This window comes from Xyrauchen texanus, chromosome 46 (genome assembly GCF_025860055.1).
Source record: "Xyrauchen texanus isolate HMW12.3.18 chromosome 46, RBS_HiC_50CHRs, whole genome shotgun sequence".
Lineage (NCBI taxonomy): Eukaryota > Metazoa > Chordata > Actinopteri > Cypriniformes > Catostomidae > Xyrauchen > Xyrauchen texanus.
In genome coordinates, this window is record NC_068321.1 from 22,836,538 (window position 1) to 22,859,904 (window position 23,367).

The window sequence follows — 23,367 nt, forward strand, 5'->3', positions numbered from 1 at the left end:
ATACTGTTCCAAGTCCGCCACTCTGCTCTCAAGGTATGTGATTCTCTTTTCTTTCTCGGCATTCTGAGTCCGCAAAGCCTTCACCTCCTCGACCAGATCCAGGATACTTTTCTGCTGCAGCCTAACGGCAGAAATTTCCTCTGTTAGGAAGTCGAGCGCTTTTTTGATCTCATCGAATTCATCAGTCTGCTGGTTTTCCTTTGGTCCCATCGTGAGCATTTAGAGGTCTCTCACAAGTCAACTCAAAACTCTCAAGTCTATATAGATGAGTATTGTTTTTTCTTCACTACTTATTAAATATATTAAAGTTTCTTGCACCAAAACAGTCTTAAATTAGTTCCCTTACGATTCAGTTCACTTGATATTGCATCAGTAAGCTGACGCTTATGGGAAGTGTCCTTCTACACACGACCTAGTTGAAACCCTTCTACAATAACGGCAATTCTAAGATTGGCTGTGGTGTTTAAGCCCCGCCCATTTAGGCACGAAGCTTTCCGGTATAAAAGAGGGCGCAAACACCATTCCTCATAATTGTATTCCTTCAAGACAGCGATTCAGCTCTCGTCTTAGAAGCAATCTACATTCGTCACCGTTGAAATACACGAACCAGTGGATGAAATCTTTGCAAGCTTAGAAGAATCTCCTGTATACTGTAAAAACAAAGTGGTAAGTTAAAAGTTGCAGTTAATGTGTTGTTGTGGAAGCGGTCAGACGCAAACCTCTACCACAGTGTGACATCACAATGTGGTGGAAGTAGACAATAAGTCGTTTTGGCAGCTTGGTTTCAACAAATGGTCTTTTGAAGTGAGGACGACGATTTGAGTTAAAAAATGTACAGTATGTTTTTAGAGTACAATGACCTCTTATATGTCAAAATATCAAGGAAAATGGATTCCTCAGGTCATGACCCCTTTAAAGTATTTAAATGAAACAAAAACAGAATTTCAAAGCATTTAAATGGATGTGTGATCTTTACACATCGAGGTCATACTGAGGTTACGAGGGATTATGTCACAGACAGCTTATGGTGATCAGGGCTTTTTGCCCTTTTAGATTGCTATTAATAGTTGTCTAGCCATTTTTTTTAGATATTCATTTATAAAATTACTGTCGGGAGCTAAATCTCTAGGATTTTTACCTGCATTGAGTTACTCTATTTAATTAACATCGAACTGGAAAATTGAACTGCATTCTCCGTGTTGATTAATGGTGTTGGAATGAGAGGGTAGTTTTCCAGATGATGCGCTCACCCGCGACATAGATCAGGCTGAGAGGTGTTTTTAATGTAACTCTGAATAATTCGTACTCAGCAGATAGAGTAACTCTCAGGCCAGACCACCACTGTAATCTTGGTAAGGCAGAGCTGCAGTTTGACACCAATAAAATGTGCAGAGTGTAAAGTGTTACAGAATTCTGGTTAAGCTCACGGTCAAGCGAACTGCCCCAGTATGCCCCTTGTGGTCCTTCCTGCCAAATCATTGCATGAGGACCTGACGGAAATGCAAAATGAAGTCTGTGATAAATATTAATAATACAGAGCTCTATCATAGGTATGAATATCTATGAGATACGCACCATTTAAGGTAATGGCTCACCCTAGAGAGCTGCCTCTACTGCCAACATGGGCAGCATTGTAACCAAAATTGAATTTTTTACAATTAAATATTTTCTATGATAATTCCTGAAACATTACCAGTCCTAAAGAGTAAAATCTATATTATTATCAACATTTCCCTCAACTTCATCTGACATTTTGGTCCACTAAGCACATCACAATACAGTACATTCTAGGATTACTTCCTCTGCCTCCGAAAGTACTTTCCTTTTCATCTGACATCAACTAGGCCATGTTGGCTATAGGATAAATAGTATGTTTACATGCACACCTATATCCCGACCAAAAGCGACCAACATTCTGCTCATTCTAAAAATTAGACAATGTCAGAAAATCATGTTGACATGAGATTAAAATCATTGGATTTTTCTCTTATTAAAAGACATGCGCACAATATTTGTAATAATATAAGCCGTTAAATGCAACGCGAAACCGGGCACTGGGCAAAAACCTACATGTGCTGATCAGTTTCTGCTTAAACTATTTACAACCTTACCCCGTTGAATGTGTTTAACCATAATCAGTGTAAGGGTGTTCGTGTAAACACGCTTAATGTAAACCAATAGCCAAATCGCTACATTTAAGCACTGTTTAAGCAAACTTGCTTTCAGGTCTGGCTCAGTTTTGGCATTGAATTCCCACTATTCATAATCCAGCTGGATAAAATCAAGTCCCTCCCTACATTTTGTTTTTTATCTTTAAAACCCTGTTTTACTCTGAAATACAACTAACTGCATAAGTAAGCCATGCTGAAGCTAGCATCAATGTTTTGTACAACCTTTTTGTCCTTTAGTGTCTAAAATGCCATCTAGATAGTCAGTTCACTAGAGTTTTGGAACAGTGCCAATGTGCTCATGCTGTTAATGAGCGGAATTCAATCGCCTCTTTCTGATTGCAGGAGGTTGGAGCTTAGACAGAGACGTGCAACAGCATTTGTTTTCGCACAAGAATCTCCACATCCATTTCATTACAGACCACTGCAAAAGCAATCAGCTCTGACGGCAGCGTTTTTAAAAGTGTGTTCACCCAAGGATACGCTGGCTTCTGTAGCGCTTCATGCGAAACGCCATCAAAACAACCTCTAAAATGTAAAAATAGAAATGGAGCCTAACCTAAAAAACACAGAAAGAACCGAGAACAGTGGCTGGTCGAAGCTGGGTCACTAAACAGCTCTTTGCATGGTCCTGAGAACTAGCATGGGAAACCCAGTGCAGCTATATAGAGACACAACATTAAAGTCAACATGAAAGGCCATTCATAAGTCATTATACTTGAACTTGAACGATGATTTGTCTTTTTAAGTGTCATGTAAATGTCAGATTTTTGCAATGTCAGACTAAAAAACCTAAATAATGTGATTATTGCTCGGCTTCGTCCATCTTGTATAAATGTCAGCCCACAATTGGCCTCTATGTTGTGTGCATGCTACTATAGATGTGTGTGACGCTCTTGTTCTACCCACTCCGTACGGGACTCGAACCTGGGTCTCTGGCGTGGGAGGCGGGTGCTCTAACAAGGAGGCTAAAGGCTACAGCCTCTAGTGTCAGTCGCTAGTGCACCTCTTGAGGTCAGGAGAGTGAGGTTTACACACTGCACAGCTATCTACCAGCTGGCTCCCGTTACATGTGCAACGTTTATTTAAGCCGGTGTATTTGTCGTCTTTTAAATATTCGATGACGCTTTGTGTCACGTTTACTTGGATAGACCAATGAAGACACAAAAAACAGCTGTAACTTGATTATACTGTAACTGCACATATAAATCTACTGAGTAAAACAGGATATTTGAGAAAAATCTTAGGAAAGGACTTGATGTTTCCCTCAGGATTTGATTGGATTGAAAAAAAAATAGGTGTTGCAATCAAGAACGGAGCCAGGCGTTTAAAGTGGCTAAAGAGGGCTTGATGATGTCAGCCGAAAAAGACAGATGTTACAGAGGCAGAGTAAGCCATTATATTTTATTGAAAGATTATGAAAACAAACAGGGCCCTATTTTAAGATCGTATTATGTGCAAAGCAAGGCTTTAAGTCATAAGCGCAAAGTCAATGGGCATGGCCATTAGGTTTTGCTATTTTCATACAAGCATGCGCCATGTCTAGGCGCAAATGGGCTTGGCGAAATCGCCCGCGTAATGCTCAAAAGGCGTGACCAATTGACATTTAGTTCTGACGTTCTTCTCCGGCTATTCAACGTCTTCATCCTATTATATAGTCTATTCCCTCAAGCACCAATTGAAACAAAGACAGCACATTAATAAGACGTTGGTATTGCATATGGACTGTATGCATTCTGTGCAATGAATGAGAAAAATTAAAAATTAAATGGTAAATGGTCTGCACTTATACAGTGCTTTTTTAACCTTAGAGGTTACCAAAGTGCTTTACACTGTGTCGCAATCACCCATTCACACTCACACACCAATGATGGCAGAGCTGCCATGCAATGTGCTAGCCTGCCATTGGGAGCAACTTGAGGTTCAGTGTCTTGCCCAAGGACACTTCGGCACGTGGAGTCATGTGGGACGGGAATTGAACCGCCAACCCTCCAATTGGTGGCCGACCCGCTCTACCATCTGAGCCATACTCCATGCTCCCAATGGCCAGTCCGCCCCTGATTAGCCCCAAAGTGCGTCGGCCCACCGGGAGAACACAATATGCCAGATTACCAGTCCAGCCCTGACAGTAGCGCAAAAACTCCCACCCAAGCCCAGTTGCGCTTTGAGCTGGCACGAAAATAGAGCCCATGTTTTCTTTTTGGAATAACATGCACCAATAAATTGTACTTAAAAATTAAATAGGGTCTTTTCTGATTTCAGGTTGACTTTTGTTACATTACTTGTTTCATTCGTTAATTTATTTGTTTACTTATTTGTTCATATCTTTTAATCAGTTGATCATTTGTCTGTCTCTTATTTATTTACATTAGAGAGACTGAAATCACATTCGTTTAGATAGAGAAAATGGAGAAAGGATTTTTTTAAACACCAAATAAAATTAATAATATAGTACTAAAAAGAGATGTTAAAAGATTGTATTTACAGATTAACTCTTGTTTATATGATGTTATGAGTTTGCATTAGTAGTAAAATTGTAGGTTGCAAAGCAATAACGGTGAATTATTACATGTTAGGCAGAAGTCAAACATTTATGGTGTGTGTGTGTGTGTGTGTGTGTGTGTGTGTGTGATTCATAATTTTCTTAATCAGTCTTGTTTGTTAACCACCATAAAAAAAGATAATTTTACTTGCAAAGCAAAATTGCATGAGATATTAAGAGTTAACCTCAGAGAATTCTGGGTATAGTGAATATAGGATTTTTAGAATATACTGTACCTCACCAAAGTTGTATAGATTTATGCTTAAAGGGGTCATGACATGTTTTTTTTTATTGTATTATTATGTTCCCTTAGGTGCAATTATAGTATTAATATATTTTTTTTAAGAAAACTTTTAAAATCTAGTGATTTATGACCTTTTCCCACCCTGTTTCTCATCCTCTGATTCAAACAGTCTGTTTTGGGGGCGCTTTCCATTTAAGACTTCAGTGTTAACGCTCACTGTTATGATTGGCTAACGTCAGTGCCTATGTATCAATTATTGACGCTCCCAGCCAGAACAATATGCAAGTAAACTAAGTAAAAACACTGTGATTATTCATAATGAATGAAATTGCGCTTTAAAAAGTAGCTTAAAGTTTAAAATAGATTACTTACAGTTTGCGTCGTCGTTGTTCCCAGAATAGTCGGCACGGACTTATCTTTGAGCAACAGTTTTCTGGCAAAGCCAGCATCATATTGAGATTTGTTCTCAAAACAGTCATCCTTAAAATGTACAGAACAAACGCTTAAGTTAACACTGCCGTGACTGGGACGTCCGCAAAAAATAAACTGCATCCATTTTTCCCTGACGCCTGGATCTTTCGGCAGCTTATTCAGAGGTTTTGTTTGACCACAGCCAGGAACAGTACATCTGTGTGGCATCGTAATTTTCCTGTGCACAAGTAGTCTCTGTCAGAGCTCGCTGTCCATCGACTGAACACTTGTGAAGCGCGACGGCGATACTGAAATGAGCGTGAGTTGTCTTGTGCTGGAGGCGGTCATATGCAAACGCTGTTACGTCACTTCTAACCGACACGTCACTTCTAACCATGAATCCAGAACGAGCTGTATTTTGAGCTTGATTAAATAAATGATTCGTTTAGAATGGGGAGGACGTCTTAAAATATTAAACTTGCAGGACGTTTTAATGATACAAAGACCTCTTATATACCAAAAGATCAAGGCAAATTTGGTTTCTCATGTCATGACCCCTTTAAAAAAAAAAAAAAACCTATTTAAAATATATTCTCTGAAGCCACACCTTTTTTTATCTCACACAATTTTGCTTCTTGTTTCAAGGATGATTCAATATGTTCCTGGAAAACAAGACAAACATACTGATTAAGAAAACCATGTTTTGGAGTGCAGTGCAAATTGTAATGGCTATCCTCGGTGAACTCTCAAACCTTTTTCCAGCTCTACACAATATTCTTTGTCTCCTTTAAAAGCTTTTATTGTGCCAGCTGTCATTGTCCTTTCTAAAAAGGCATAACAGCCATTCTGTTTTCACATGCCTCTGGATCAGAGAATCACCCTGTTCATACACACCATTCTCACACACTCCTCACCTCAATTTAGCTGCAAATTAAATGCCAGTGCCTGGCGTGGAATTCTGATCAGGAAATGCTTAGATGAGAGCAATTTGTCTTTGATAAAAGGCGGCGAGCAGACTTTTCCTTTTTCATTAAATGTGCATGAATATAACAGATGTTGCCGAGCAATGGATTCTATATGTCAAGAGTTTTAAGGTTATCAACCCAAAGCAACACCTTTCAGAACTATCAGATCTGGTTTAGGCAGCATACAGAACACTGAACATGACACAGATGGATCTGGAAATTTAAGGTCATGTTCTCTCTTCTTCACTCTTTGTCTTTCTCTTTCACACTTTTATATCTAATAATCCATCCTGATCTTCATGTCGGGTCAGAGGAAGAGGAGAGACTGATGGCTTATAGCTTGACATGCATCAAACACCACAGATTTCAGTTCCCATATGTGCTCCAGAACATATATTTTTGGTGATTGATGAGATAAGTTACGATATATATAAAACTCTCAGGCCTCATTCAGATTGTTGTTGAGGAGTCAGGTCCTAACGGGATCTCCTTACATCTTGCACAGAACAAATGTAGTCTTATGGGGTTTGAACGACAGGAGTGTGTGTAAATAATGACAGAATTTTAATTTTTGGGTGAAGTATTCCTTTAAGGTTTAGAAATGTAGTCAGGTGTAAAGAGGTTGGGTTAGGAGTTCCCCCAAACCTTTGATATAGAAGACGTCAAAGACATTTGTGTCACTTTTAATTGATAGGAAAGAAGAGAGAAGTTAGGAAATGATGCAGAGAAGAATGGGGAATGAGATTAGAAAAACACGCCTTCAAACTTTTGCATTGTTTTAGTAGTCTGGACGTTTCCCAAAATAGTCTTGCCCTGTTTTTTTTTCACATTTTTAATGACAATTTCAAAAAATTGAAAAATATTAAGTGTGAAACTGTATTATATAAGACAAAATTAAAAAGCTATATTATCGACATAAAGCTAAAACACAAATATAAATTATTCTTGAAAGTATGTATATTGTAAGGAACTTTTCCCCCCACAAAACTATATGCAAATTAGTTTATATTTCTAACTGTTTAAAGACTATACGTAGGTGTCAATAGAATAAAACAATCACAATTATTCTCATGATTTCCAACCAGTCTTTAGAAAGCAAACTTTAATTTTGTTAGCACTTTTTCAGTAATACTTTACAATAAGGACGTATTTGTTAACATTAGTTTGGTGCAGTGGTCAGCTTTGGGTAAGTTACTTAAAAATATCAATCCACTACAAATGACAAATTATTTACCTAAAATTTTAATCTGATTACAAGAATTTAAAATGTAATGCATTACACTACTTTATGATTAAAAGTAATTAGATTACAGTAACTAATTACTTTGTATTTATTGGAGGAAATTCAACATACTAATACGTTTCAAGATTAAAAGTAGGGATGCACTGATAGAAAATTTGTTTGCTGATACGGTACTGATTATTTAGAAAAACATCTGCCAATATCGATAGCTTGATGGTTCTGCTTTATTTATACAATCTTGTTTTAAATCACTGATAATTAATTACACAACTTCGAAATAAATTTCACAAATTTGCCGGTACATATAGTCTTGGAGTGTATTAAGGTAAATTAAGTAGGCATGCAATCCATAGCAGAAGGGCTCAAGCATGGGACTGGGCTTGAGCTCGGAGATACGACAATGTTCGTATGAAAATGTTCGACTTATGCATCAACCAATCATGTCTGTTTCACAAACACGCGCTTGGAACACAGAAGACGCTAAGTCCCTCAGGAAGCACGACCTGATCATCAGGTTCCTTAGAGGTGCAAGGAGGCTGAATCCTCCTACGCTGTACCTCATTCCCTACTGGGATCTCTCCATGGTCCTGCTGGGCATGTGGAGAGCCCCATTTGAGGCCCTAGAATTAGTTGAGATAAAAGTCTCGTTGAAGACTGCTCTCCTGACTGCGCTCACGTCCATCAAGAGGGTTGGGGAACTGCAGGTATTCTCTGCCAGCGACACCAGCCTGGAGTTCGGTCCAGAGTACTCTTACCAGATCTTGAGACCCAGAACAGGCTATGTGCCCAAGGTTCCCACAACCCCTTTTAGGGGTCAGTTGGTGAGCCTGCAAGCGCTGCCCCGGGAGAATTCAGACCCAGCCTTGTCGTTGCTGTGTCCAGTGCATGCTTTGTGCATCTAATTGGACCACACACAGAGCTTTAGATGCTCTGAGCAGCTCTTTGTCTGCTTTGACGGACAGTGGAAAGGGAACACTGTCTCCAAACAGAGGCTTGCCCACTGGATCATGGATGCCATCGCTTTGGCATACCAGGCCCAGAGCGTGCCCTCCACTTTGAGATTACGAGCACACTCTACAAGGAGTGTGGCATCCTCCTGGGCACTAGCCAACGGCGTCTCTCTAGCATACATCTGTAGAGCAGTGGGCTGGACAACACCCATACCTTCTCAAGATTTTACAATCTCAGGGTAAAGCTGGTTTCGTCCCATGTGTTGTCAGGTGTGAACAAGTAAGTATGCAGGGCAGCTGGCCTGGTGTACCGATTGCATACAGCGCCTTTTCCCTCCCAGAGGGGAAGACGTGCGCTTTCCCCCCCATGCGAGTTCATGAGATGGTGAACCCTGGATGTTTTTCCTGCCTAGACCTGTGGCAGGCGAATTCGGCAGAGGAATTCATAGCCAGGGCCTGTACGAGTGCTAGTATGCCCTGTACTGGGGTAGGTGCTCCACATGCGCTGGTTACCTGTGGTAACACTTTGTGATGTATTTTCCACTGTACGGTTTCCCTGTTGGTAAATCCACTTCACCTTGGGTAGAGCTTTCTCTGCCAACGGTCAGCGTGTTTGTAGAACTTTGTAGACCTACCATGGGACCTCTTTCACGTGCAGCTGGTAAGCCCATGTGACGTGTCTGCCACATGTTAACCTCCCCTTCGGGCAGGATGTGGTCTCTGCGGTGTCTTTTCCTCCTGGGGAGGGAACACCTTCCCCAACACGAATACATATGGCCCCAGCCTCACTCTGTGGGAAGAAAAATGAGAGAAAAGGCAGCGGCTGGTGCAGCCTGTTCCCATTGTAGATACGGGGTGCGAGGGACTGTGCGAAGTCCTTGAGGTGTTGGGGTAGGCTACATGCAGACCGGATGCACCTGCTATTAGGCACACAGCAGATTGCTTTCATCTGCACCATCAGTCCACGTAACACAGTTCAGCTGGTTTGGCACTTCGTATAGGGACCCCTAGTGTCACAATTTTGAGTGAGTGACAGATAGGGAATGTCTTGGTTACTGTAGTAACCTCCGTTCTCTTATGGAGGGAACTTGTGTCCCTCTTGCCACAACGCTGTACTACCCGCTGAAATGGCCGGGACACTGTCTTGGCTCCACAGCGCAAAACTCCTTTTGTATCCGTATGTCTGGGGGAGTGGCATGCAAATTCCACTCGCCAATTCCCATTGGCTATTTCTCAAAGATCAGTGTTTGGGGCTGCCAAGAATGACCCCTAATGTCACTACATCAACACAACGTCTCGTTCCCTCCATCAGGGAATGGAGGTTACGACAGTAATTGAGACGATTACCTTTCCTCTTTAAAGCTTCCAGAGACTGCAAGGCATGCTTCCTGTAATGAGGTGTTATTTACAATACAAGGTGCTGCTTCAGTTTTTTAAGGTTGAGTTCTACACTGTCAGTTTCTTTGTAATCCAGAGACTCTTGGTAACAGTACAGTTTTTGTATTTTAAATTGTACTGTTAATGACAAAAGTTTCATACAGCAGATGGTAAAACAGAAGTCCCCTACCTTCCAGGAGCAATGTACAATATAGACAATGCACAGTGTCACTCACACAAACACAAAACACAATCAGGGTAACATAAAGGCACTAAAATAATGCGATAAACATTCAAACTTTTTTGTTGTTAAAATACTTTTTCTTATCCCAGCATAATAACCAGAGACAACAATAAACAAGTCATTTGTTGGTTAAGTTTCTCAAATTTCTCAAACTGTCTCTGTGGCACTAGAAAAATTGTCCTGTTTGTTTTAAGCAACCCATACAGCCTGACACAACAACATTAACTTGTTTTAGGAATTTTAGGAAGGGACTATCCATTGTTTGGTCAATGTCAGACAGGGTTTTTTTTCAGAAGGCTGATTGAAAACAATGTCTATTTTTTCTGTTGCGTTCTGTGGCACAGAAATTACACACTTCAGTTTTAAATAAACAACATAAAATGCACATTAAACATTAGTGATATCAAAAATAAGAAATATAACTTCTATAAAATATTTTCAAATATTAAACATAATAAAAATGTTCACTGTTAACTATAAGGTAATGAATTATTAACTTTATTTTAAAAATATATATTTTTTAAATATTTACATTAATAAATGTAACATTATTTTTCATATAATTTTCGTATATGACCAGTAAACCAATGAAAGCTTTTTACTGTAATATTTAAAAAAAAAAATTCTGTTCAAATTATTATTTTTTTTACAGTACACAGCTTGTTTGGACAGTGTTCAATACCAAACTTCACCTTAACTTTTGATTTAGCTACAAAAGTTTATTTTATTTTTATTGTTGGACTTTTTGACACCTTTATTTATAGTAGGGTAAAGAATTAAATAAAGAACCATGAAATGGTTTTGAAAAGAAGGAGAATCAAGACTGTGAAGGCTATCGGTCAAATGTGCGCCAAAGCTCAATGTGTCAGAGCATGTGAATTAACCTCAAGACAAGTATGTAACCAACTATTAAATATTGTAGAGGACCAAATATAAAAGTTTAAGAATCGAAAACGCATATTTATTGACCACTAATTTCAATATTGATGGAGGGACATGTCTCTCTCAATATCTATGCTGGTTATGGCCCTAATACTATGCCACAGCTCCAACAGAAATGGTATTTTAACCATAAAAACAGACAAAAACCATCCAACTCATGTTAGCTTTAGCCACACAGCATCTGACATATGGTAAATGAATACAGCATCAGCCAAATGGATGAATCCCCTGCTGAAAAGTCCAGCTTATGCCAGCATTTTCTTGCTGGTCTATGCTGGTTGGTGCTGTTCTAGTTGTTGGACACCATACACGTCTTGCTGGTTAAGCAAGTTTAAAAGTTTAATGGGGACACCAGCATCCAAAACACAACATATGGTGGCCTATGCATCAGCATCACTAAGCAAATGTGTTAGTGTATAATGAGTGTTTGATACAGTGGGTTTAGCACCATTAGCACTAACTAGCTGAAAAAGTCATCAAACTCTTAGCACCATAAATTTTGCTGAGCTCAGAAGAAAGCAGGAAATGAGATGTCACAATATCTGGTAAGAAGTAAGACATGTGTTACCCCCAGACTGATCAATTACTTATATATTCAAAGAGAGCACTGGTGAAAAGGAATCTAGACATATTAAGATTTCACTAAACTAACCCTAATGAAAAAAAAAAAAAAAAACCACACATCTTAAACCAGCCTATGGTGGTTAGCAGATTTTCCAGCCTGGCCAAGCTGGTAAGGCTGGTCTGTTTTGCTGGTTTTAGAGAGGTTTTGAACAATTGTCAACTGTCCAGTCTGGGACCAGTAAAACCAGCACAAATCCAGCATTGTCAGGTTGTGAGACCAGCTAATCTAGCTAAGACCAGCAAACCATCTTAGGCTGGTTTATTCAGGTTTTTTTTCCAGCAGATCAATTTTGACCGTTAAAAAATTATTTATTTTTTAAAACCTGCCCAAGATTGTTTGCAGGTCTTGGCTGGTCTCACAACTTGACCAGGCTGAGCTATTTGCTGGTTTTGGTGTTCAGGCACATGGTTGAGATGCCAGCTGGCTGACCAACTAAAACAGTGCAGCAACAGCTTGGTCAGTCAGAGAGACCAGCTAGACCACCAAAATGGCCCAGTCTGGTAGACCTGCTAGACCAGCTAAACTAGACAAGAAACTTCTTGACCAACTGAAAATCAGCTTGACAAGTCTGGGAGAGCAGCTAGACCAGCTAAGTCCAGTAAACAACCTTAGGCTGGTTTAAGATGTTTGTTGGTCTTACCTGTTCTCTCGGTCTGGTGAATTTGACCTTATTGCTGGTTTTAGAGGAGTTTTGGGCAATTTATAGCTGGTCAGGCTGCTGGACGAGCTGGCTGTCCAACTGAAACTGCGGAGCACCAGCTATGCCAGCCTGGGAGTCCAGCTAGACCAGCTACAAACCATCTTGATCAGGAGTGAAGGCCAGCTAGACCAGCTGAAGACCAACTTGATCAGGCTGGAAGACCAGCTGAAGACCAACTACGTAGACCAGGTTTGGGGACCAGCTAGATCAGCTGAAGACCAATTACGTAGACCAGGTTTGGGGACCAGCTAGATCAGCTAAAGACCAACTAGACCAGCTGAACACCAACTTTACCTGGCTGGAAGACCAGCTAAGCACACTGAAGACCTGTTGGTTAGGCTGGGAGACCAGCTTGGTCAGTATGGGAGACCAGCTAGACCAACTAAAGGCCAGCTTGGCTAGGCTGGAAGAACAGTTACACCAGCTAAATACCAATTGACAAGGCTGGTAGACTAGCTATACAAGCAGAAGACCAGCTTGGTCAGTTTGGGAGATGAACTAGACTACATTTACATTTATGCATTTGGCAGACGCTTTTATCCAAAGCGACTTACAGAGCCCTTATTACAGGGACAATCCCCCCGGAGCAACCTGGAGTTAAGTGTGTTGCTCAAGGACTCAATGGTGGTGGCTGTGGGGATTGAACCAGCAACCTTCTGATTACAAGTTCTGTGCTTTAGTCCACTACACCACCACCACCACTCTCCTAGATAAAGACCAGCTTGGCCAGTCTGGGAGACCAGCTAGATCAGCTGTACACCAACTTGATCAGGCTGGAAGACAAGCTAGACCAGCTGAAGACCAACTAGACCAGCTGTAGACCAAGTTGACCAGGCTGGGAGACAAGCTTGACCACATGAAGACCAGCTTGGTCAGTTTGGGAGACCATCTAGACCAGATGAAGACTAGCTTGGCCAGTCTGGGAGACCAGTTAAGCCAGCAGAGGACCACCTTGGCCTGTAAACGAGACCAGCTAGGCCAGCTGAAGACCATCTTAGCCAATCTGGGACTCCAGCGGAGACAGCATAAACCAGCTAAGACCAGCAAACCCCTTTAGGCTGATTTAAGATATATATGATGTATATATTTTGCTTTCAAAAGAGAGGTACAATTTAAAAAATAAACAAATTTTACAGCACCCGACATGAGTTCATTGTGCAAAACCCTTTCATATTAGACAGAAAAACTCACACCGTCATTGACAGCCTGTTTGTGGTCATGTGACAGTGGCAGTAATGGAATCTTGACCACAGTAATCGGTGATATCCCCATGACATGCTCAGAGCTTTGTTGTCAGCATGGCCTCATGTGAAATCAACGGCTTATGGAAACCATCGCGAATAAAATCATCACGTTTTGGGCTCAATTGTGCAGAAGAGATGGGTCGGAAACATACTAATAACTTGTGGGTATTGATCAACTGGAAAAAGAAAGGTCATTATATTTGACTCAGTAATAAAAACCATCATGGATGCCACTGCAGGGACCCAAAATGTTCGAGAAGCATCCTTAAATTGTCATTTATAGATTCAAAACTGCAAGAGGAGAGTGCAAACTGCCATTCTAGCCATGCCGCCTAATCACATTTCTCTTTTATTAGTTTTCAAGCATACAGAGTGAAATTAAGGTTCCTCCTTCAAAGTGGGTGAATCTAATTAATATTGATGTTCATTAGAGTAAAGGCACTCATTCTCTCACAAGCTCTTCTACCTGTCTCTCTCGCCTCCTGTTTTGCTTCTCTAGATGTGTCAGCTGTACCCATCCCCTCCCTTCCTGCTCTTTAAATGATCTGCCCGTCCTGTGGAAACTGAAGAGACTGATATCTTAGCGTACGTACTAATGAAAGCATTTCTCTGGAGCCACACCAGCTAAATATAGACCTTCCACGATTCGATCTCTGAAATATAAAAGATCTCCATGTAAAACCGATATATCTCACACAAACACACTTCTCGTATTACAAGTATCCAAAAATCAGAGCTTTATTTAATGGGAAACCAGACCTCCAATGTATGTTTGCTTGGATTGCTGTTTATGTGCGCCTGCTTAAAGCATCAGTGCCGAGACAAGCACAAACTGAACGTCTCCAAGAAGATTTGCAGCATTCGAAAGAGAACAAACCTCAATTAGGGCAAAACACTGACCAGAACACACATATACACACATACAGCAATGCTGTTCAATTTAACATTAACTTTGGGCTAAACAGTCTGCAGAGATCAATCTAAATATAACCTGTCTCACATTTTTTTCAGTTCCTCTTTCATAACGCAGGGGGTCTTTCTCTGTCCCAAATAAACACCTTTTAACAGATTCATGAAAAGATCTCTTACCGGATGGTTAATGACAGCAGATCTGTCTGTATTAATGTGTCTCAGTATCCACAGGATTATTATATCCAGTTAGGATTCCTCACACGACAACAAAAAGCAGGCAAAACCTTAATTAAGAGCTTACAGACACATCCGTGATCCACCTGCTTCCAGAACGCATGAACACACAGGCACGCTCTAACCACACCGAAACACATTCACACAGAGGGCGTACCTACAGTCAGCCAAGAGAGAGGTAGAGAGAGAGAGAGAGAGAGAGAGGAGAAGGGCGCTAGGACGACACAAGGTGGAGGGAGAAGATGCAGAGAGAGATGCAGCCAATCAAATTAGTTCTCTTCATTGCCATCACAGTTGCTGCTTTTTAGAGGAACAAACTGGCCCATAGGAAAGACAAATTACAAATGAGGTCTCTGAAACATCTCAATTGTTTCTCCTAAACAGCAAAAAGTTTACATAGAGAGCAAATGGAGCCTTTTTTTAAAGTCTTCTAAGATTTTTCTACTTAGAAAAATACCCTAGTAATCTCATTCAATAAGAGTAATGTGACGTCACCAGTGTAGACTGTATTGTGATTACAAAGAAATTCATTACTGTAATTAAATTACTCTGTAGTCCAAAAAAGTAAAGTAACTGACTACAGTTAATTACTTTTAAGTACATTACATGGGTTTCACATATTTCTAAAATAGATATGTTGAAAATATTTAAAGCATAAATTATATTCATATGTACATCTGTTTGCGTTTCTGTGCAAGCTGAAGGGTGTGTGCGAGAAATGAATGGTGCCGAGTGTATGATTGCATTCGACAATGAACAAGGAGGAAATCTTTCAATATGTTGAGTGGAAATACAAAAAGCAAAGTACTTAGTAATGTGATTAGTTTTTCAGTAAAATGGTCTGATTACAATTTTTAGAGAAGTAATTAGTACTTTGTAGTGGATTACTATTTTTGAGAAACTTACCCAGCACTGGTCTTCACTAGACTCAAAAGAGATCTCAATAATGACTAAAACTGTGCTTACATTTGTCAAGATACAGTACATGATGTTGCATAATATAAAGTACATTTAGGCAATTGGTAGACACCAAAGGTAAATCCAAAGTGATTTAGGAAAACACAATTTTGCGTCCCTCTGTGCTGTTTTTCAGTTGTTTTTCTATGCAAACATGCGCTATACGGTCGTCTTTGACCATTATATCATGTCTCGTGCAGGGCCGCTGCATTTTAAGGTCACGTCCACAATTAAAAAACAAAACATTTGTTTCTTAGCGTCTTAGTTCAGTAGCATTTAACTTATCGTGTTAGCTGGGTTAGCTAGTCTACTTTGTTCTACAGAGCTCAGTGCACAGCAACTACTGTTTTGGTGTGAATTATTTTGCATGCCTCATTGATGAAACTCCTGTAAAATATGGGATAGTCCTGTATTTAAATATGAAATGATGCAACCCATATAGAATCATTAATGGACATGATTTGTCCTGTATTTAAGCTGGTCAGATGGTGTCACGACAGAATCGTTCCAGATCGTTAATTTAACATTGAGTTTGAAATTTTGTCTACATGGGTAAGGCACCGTCTAAAAAGTCCACACATTGTGCTAAAACGTGTTGATGCTGTGGAGGGTGTGGTAAGGGACCATCTGAAAAGTCAGCACATTGTGTTAAAACGTGTTGATGCTGTGGATGGTGTGGTAAGGGACCATCTGGAAAATCAGCACATTGTGCTAAAACGTGTTGATGCTGTGGAGGGTGTGGTAAGGGACCGTCTGAAAAGTCAGCACATTGTGCTAAAACGTGTTGATGCTGTGCAGGGTGTGGTAAGGGACCGTCTGAAAAGTCAGCACATTGTGCTAAAACATGCTAATATTATGGAGGGTGTAATTACTATAGTAATTAATCCTCTGACACTAATTTGGGCAAAGAGCACTAATGACTTGTTTAAGACTTGTCGCTTAAATTTAAGGACATAGGACTTGACTTGGACATGCCTGTCTTGACTTGGGACTTACTTGTGACTTGCGAAACAATGACTTGGTCCCACCTCAGCGTTTTAAATGAAAATGTTTCACACTAATCCATTTTCAGTTTTGCTAGCATCATAATTTTCCAAAGTATGCGGTAATGGAGAGTGTTTTCGAAACGCTTTGTTTTCGATGGAGGAAAACGATCTAGTTTGGATGAGAGGAGTAATGTATTTATTAAACAAAACTTATTTATGTGGACATGACCTTAGATGCCACGTCAGGTTAAAAAGAACTTAAACTTTTAAAAAACGCGTCTTGAATCACTTGCGTTCTGTTTATTTATAGCGCTGTGTCTTTCATTTTTAGCGAAAAACGCATTTGGTTTGAACGGCCCTTTACACTGCATTAAAGGGTATCCATTTTATCCGGTGTTTCATAGTTCATGCATTTCTTGTGACTGGAACCCACGTTCTTGACATTGTTAGTGCCATGCTATTCCATGCTACTCCACATTTGACAGTGATGGATCTTTTATGTTCCTTTAAAGTATGTTAGCTGAAGTCTAAACATCATCAGTCTCATAGATGCAAAGAAAGACAAGGATGAGCACAATGCAACAGCCTGGTAGAGATGCTATAAAACAGGGACAAAAAGAAATGAGACTTCGGAAAATAGCGAGGAGGAGGAGGAAGAACAGGATCCTGTAGAACAGAAAGCTCAGGATCAAAGCGAAGGATCAGTGTGACTTCAGAAAGTTTCCTCACATGAGATAAAAGACTTTAGAAGATTCTTCAAATATCCTTTTTCAGCAAAGGCAACAAAGGTTGTTGTTTGTTTGGTCAGATTCATTTGTTCTTGGACTTAAGTTGATTATGGATAGAAACGTCTGTAGATTGTCTTTTATGTAAATTGAGGGCAAACTTACAGTACATACTGGAATAGTAGAAAAAAAAATTGTCTTTACATTCTGATGGAATGAGCCATGTTTCCAGCTGCATAAATGGAATATGCGATATATGCGCACGCTACCATATGGATTCACATTACTTGAATTCTATATTAATGTCACAAGTTGCTACATTGCTTGGCAAGTTCCAACCAAATATGTTTTTGCATCCATCCATGCTGTTTTTCAATTGTATCCAGATGTAAACATGTGCTAGATGGATTGCTCCGACCATTGTGCTCACGTTTTCATCATCTGTCGCAGATGATCTGTCTGTTTTTTAGACGTGTCAATTTTAAAATAACTTCTAAAAATGTGTCTCGAGACACATGCGTTCCGTTCTAATCATGGTGCTGGGTCTGGTTTTCTTTAGAGCAAGGTTGCATTTGGTGTGAACAACCCTTTATGATCTCTATAACTTGTTTATTCCAATTAGGAATTATTTCAAGTAATATTGTATTGAATGTAACTGCACATTGGCGCCTTTTATCATATTGCTGTTGCTGCTGTTTAATTCCCCCGCACTACGTCTCAATGTTTATTCAGCACCTCGCGCAGTTTCGTATACATTTTTTGGTCATATCCGCACAAATCTGTTTTTGTTTGGAAACTTTTTGTTTGGAAAGAAAATAATGTCACATCATGTCAACTGGCCTGACATACACTAGTTTTCAACGTCTAGTAGACAAAAACATTACTACAAAACAAAAATGTTGCATGAAACAACAATATCACAGACAATCAGAACATATTTGATTTAAAAGCAATTTCCCAGGTTAAATACAAAGATAAAGCTCAATATACAGCATTTGTGGCATAATTTGGCTTTGAACTGAAAAGGTTATTAAGCGATTTTATCATATTAAAATCATGTTAACATGCATACTGTTTACGTCTTGTAGCTATACTTTTGAAATAGTGTGTATTTTAACTGGTATCACTGGGACCCATCATTCTGGCATATGGTTTCTCATACCACTGCTACGCCGATGACACACAACTCTACTTGTCTTTCCAGCCCAACGATACCACCATGATTGCTCTCTGCCTGCCTGGCAGACATCTCGGCTTGGATGAAGGAACACCATCTGCAACTCAATCCAGCCAAAACCGAACTCCTGGTCTTTCCAGCCAACCCTGCTGTTGAACACAACATCACCATAGAGCTGGATTCGACTACAGTAACGCCTTCAAAAACAGTCCGAAATCTAGGGGTAACCATTGATAACAAACTAAATTTCACGGACAAGATCATGTAGATTTACACTCTACAACATCAGGAAGATAAGACCCTCCCTATCTGAACATGCCACACCACTGCTTGTTCAGTCACTCGTCATAACTAGACTGGACTACTGTAATGCCCTGCATGTGCAATTAGACTCCCTGCATGTGCAATTAGACTCCCTGCATGTGCAATTAGACCTCTGCAAATGATCCAGAATGCAGCAGCACGTCTGGTCTTTAATGAACCAAAGAGAGCACATGTTATACCACTCTTTGTCTCTCTCCACTGGCTGCCGGTTGATGCACGCATCAAATTCAAGGCTCTGATGCTGGCATACAAAACAGTGACTGGGTCTGCTTCAACATACCTAAAATCATTTCTGCAGAGCTACGTTCCCACCAGAAGCCTCGGCTAGGACATGCTTGTGCACCAACACAAGAGCAAACACTTCGGACTTTCAGCTTCATCATACATATGGTGGAATGACCTTCCCAACTCCATCCGTGAAGCTGACTCACTCTGTGTCTTCAAAAAAACAACTTAGAAAGCATAGTAACTAATCACTAACAACAAAAAAATAAAAAAACAAATGTGCACTTGTATATGTTTTGAATACTATTCTGATGCTAGCGAAACTTTGTAATATGACACTTTTGTACCACTGTCTACTTACGATGATTTGCTTATGTTTTCCTCTTTTGTAAGTCGCTTTGGATAAAAGTGTCTGCCAAATGAATAAATGTAAATGTAAATGTTAACATTTGCAGAATGGCCTTCTTCATTTCCATTGTAAGTGCCTCCAAGATATTTGCTGATACAGAATTGATCTTTTGTTGGTTTACCACACTCATTTACATTTTATTCACAATTTGAGTTAGGGTCAAAGTTGTTCACATTTAAACCATGACAAATCTAGTTAGTCTTCTGATTTGTCCAAATACCAGATATGTAATATTCAGACCCTGTCAAGTATTTGAAAGGACACTGAGTGTATTGAGTGGCAGGTTGGAGGAAAAGTTTCAAGAGAAGCAAGGGAGAGAAGGTCTAGAGGAGTGAAACAGAGAGAGGAACAGAGAGAGAGAGAGAATTGCTCCCAGCAAATCGTATAAAGCCATGAATAATTTACCAGCTCCTCCAGCAAACCCTGATCTTTTTGTCCGTTGACTCAGGAGACTGGGGCTTTATTGGAATGAAGGCTTTCTGTGTCCTAATTTAGCATTTGGTACCGTATCCCAGAGTGAGCGAGATGCTGTGGTGTTGCACGGATGCCAGATGCAGAAGACCTGACCTTAGAGAGTCTTGCGAAAAGCAGCTCCCCAGAGGTACTTGCCCCGACTGGAACAAGCTGGAGAATTTATGTGATTGTTTTGTGGAATTTTGATTTTTTTGATAGGTAGGCAGCAAAGGGTTAAGGTGAATGCCATTTTATCAGACACATTATATACATCTATTGGATCACCACAAGGATGTGTACTTTCATCAATTCTTTTTATACTGCCGAAGTTCTCAAGCCAATTGTCATGTTGTTAAATATGTGGACGATACAGTTCTTCTCTGCTTTCAAGCTTGGAGTATGACGAGCCCTGCAGTGCACAAGTTTATTACCTGGTGTGATGGAGCAGATTTGCAACTAAATATCACTAAAACAGAGGAGATGGTGGTCAATTTTAGAAAAAATGCTTCTGAACTGCTGCCGGTATACATTCATGGAATTGAGGTGAACAGAGTAGAGGAGTATAAGTACCGTGGGACAATTTTTGATAGTAAATTAAAGTTTGTTCAGAACAATGAGTTCGTTATTAAGAAAGCTCATCAAAGACTCTATCTTGCTAACTTTTTATAGCACTTTTATCGAGAGTATTTTATGTTTTTCATTTATAGGTTTTCATTGCTCTCTCTTAAGAATTGGAACCGTCTGCAAACTATAGTTAAGACTTGTTTGAAAATTGCTGGTGTGCTTTTGCGGACTTTAACAATTATTTTGGAGTATTATGGGAGATGACACACATCCTTTGCATCCCCATTTTGAGGTATTGTCCTCAGGCAGATGTTTACAAAGTGTCAGGTGTCTAACCAGTGCTCAAATTGAATCAAGTCTTATGGGGGGTCCAAACCAATGAGATGCATAAGTATAATTACATAAAATATACTTATTTATTATTATTTATTTATTTATTTATTTTTTTGGATATGCATGCTTTAACTATTAAAATTCATTCACGCATTAAACCTTAAAACAGTTTGCCAATAAGGTTAGTAAAATATTAAGACAAGTTGTTCTCCCTTGAATTAAGCTTATTTTTTATAGTTTAATTATTACAGTTTAACACTATATTTTTTATATATTTTATTATAATATTTTTTAATATTAGATTTTTTTTTTTTGTTTAAGTTTACTTTTCTTGCCCTCTTGGCAAATAGTATATTTTTCTTTATAGTTTTAAGCATAAACATCACAACATTTTATTAGATTTATATGTAAATGTGATTATATATTGTATGCCATTTTGCTTCTCAACTAAAAAAAAGTTTCAAGGTTGTTTAGTATATTTACTAGAAAACCAGATTTAAATGCTGAGTTTAATTTTATCTAGAAGTCTTTAAATCCTTCAAGGACAGACAGTGCTCTCATTCTTTCTCTATTGTTGGCTTTTTTGCTAATTTTAGTCTTAAGGATAGTTGAGAGAGAACAGCAAATGCTGGTGAGAAGGAGAAAAAACAGAAAATGACACAAGCTAGACTCAAACTGGCAACAGCCACATTAGCACCACAGCTCAATGTGTCTGACCATGCATGGTAACAGGGTCACAGCTCCGATGTTATTTTACACTAAATGACAAGATATTGTCTTGTTTTTTTAGAGAAATCCAACAAAATGTAATATTCATGCATTAAAAAAGAAAAAAATACTTAGCAATGGGGAAGGAACAAAAACAGAAAATAACGCGTTTTCCTTTTAATTATGCTTATTTAGTTTTATTTATGCATACTTATGGATATTTTTATTTTATTTCAAGTTTCTTTTTCTTACCATATTAGCAAATAATTTTTTCTTGTTTTAACCTCGTGTGACCCCGCGTCCGTGTGCATGGACGTTGTATTTTTGCTTCGCTATATGCAACGCATAATTTGCTTTCATTTAATCTGACTGCTCTCTGTTTAGGATAAACAGTAAAAGGATAAACATTTGACGTACTGAGTCATGCGGCAAAACAACATGGTGCTGATCACAGCGGAGTTTGTCTTTGGGAGAAACGCCAACAAAACTACACCTGGCATGAAACCTAATTAAGTTTGTACATTGAAACCCGTTTGAGTCGAAAGATTGGAGTCTCTATTTTCATCCGATTTGCCATTATCTAAATTTGAGCGATTTATCACGAAACGCTACGCTTACAAACACAATGTACTCTAATTTTTTAAACATTGGGTTTTATTTCACTTTGCTGACTTTACTTTGACTTAATATTTTATATCATTTTGCTTTTCAGGTAAATGTATCTTGTTTTTATAGGATGTAAATGTAAAAAATGTAAAGTAAGAGAAAAAAATTATCAGTGTGCATTAGCGTCAGACCAATTTCAGCATAATAATGACCAATAATACAGCATTGACTATAATAATGACTTATAAAGATAATGATGTTTATATGGTGATTTGTTTGGTGTGTATGATACATACAGTAGCTTGGGTATTGCTGGCTACCTCATGATATGATAATGCAATTCATACCTATATATCAAAATTCAATTTATTGTGATGCATGAAGATATCATAATTAGATCAGGTATCAGTTTCAATCTATGTGGTGAAATTCTCTTCACTTTTATCTAGTATGGCACCTCATAGAAGTGCCTCTTACCGCATTGCGAAATGTAGTATTAGAATTTGCACTTATGTAGATGCCCTGTATCTATATGTATTTAATGCACATCTAAATATACATATAGTGAAAACTATATGAGTGAACATTAACTAATGATCTAATAAGTATAATGTGTTAATGTAAGTTAATATTTTTTTAAGAGAGTTTATAAAAAAATCTAGATTTTTTCTATTTGGGATCAAAAGGGTCTTTAAAGTTTGAAAACTCCTAATTTAAGTTATCAGTGTACTGAAATAATCAGAACAGAAAAATAATAATAAAATATCGCTATATGATTGTATTTGTTACCCCTATCATGAGGTGACAGCTGTTCATTGAGTTCCTTCAACTGGACCTTGGAACACTCCTTATCTCTCGCCATCCTGAACTTTGACCCTTGTGGATTAATAATGCTTTTAATAGAAGCCTTTATCCCTGACCTCTGCATATATTCCAGGCTCATTATACAGTCATTCAAGCTAATGATCATCAGGGGGCTCGTTATCTCTCGGTTTTGGCACTGAGCTCTAGTCTCAAACACACACACAGCACTAGTGCAGGAGCTGTCCGCGGCCTACATTTTCAGCAGAACACATTTAAAGCTAAGACATTCACAGAA

At 39.0% G+C, this 23,367-nt stretch overlaps 1 protein-coding gene across 2 annotated transcripts in view; it reads right to left on the minus strand.

Moving 5' to 3' along the window:
• The window catches only part of LOC127638652 (leucine-rich repeat and immunoglobulin-like domain-containing nogo receptor-interacting protein 1), a 102,238-nt gene that overhangs the window by 75,712 nt on the left and 3,159 nt on the right, over positions 1-23,367 (minus strand). Inside the window, exon 1 of one of the 2 annotated variants that reach the window (XM_052120270.1) lies at positions 14,745-14,890. The exons of the other annotated variant lie outside the window; for it this stretch is intronic. The gene's annotated coding sequence lies outside the window, so the exon portion shown is untranslated. Of the gene's footprint in view, positions 1-14,744; positions 14,891-23,367 lie in introns of those variants that run through there. 2 annotated transcript variants of the gene reach the window in all.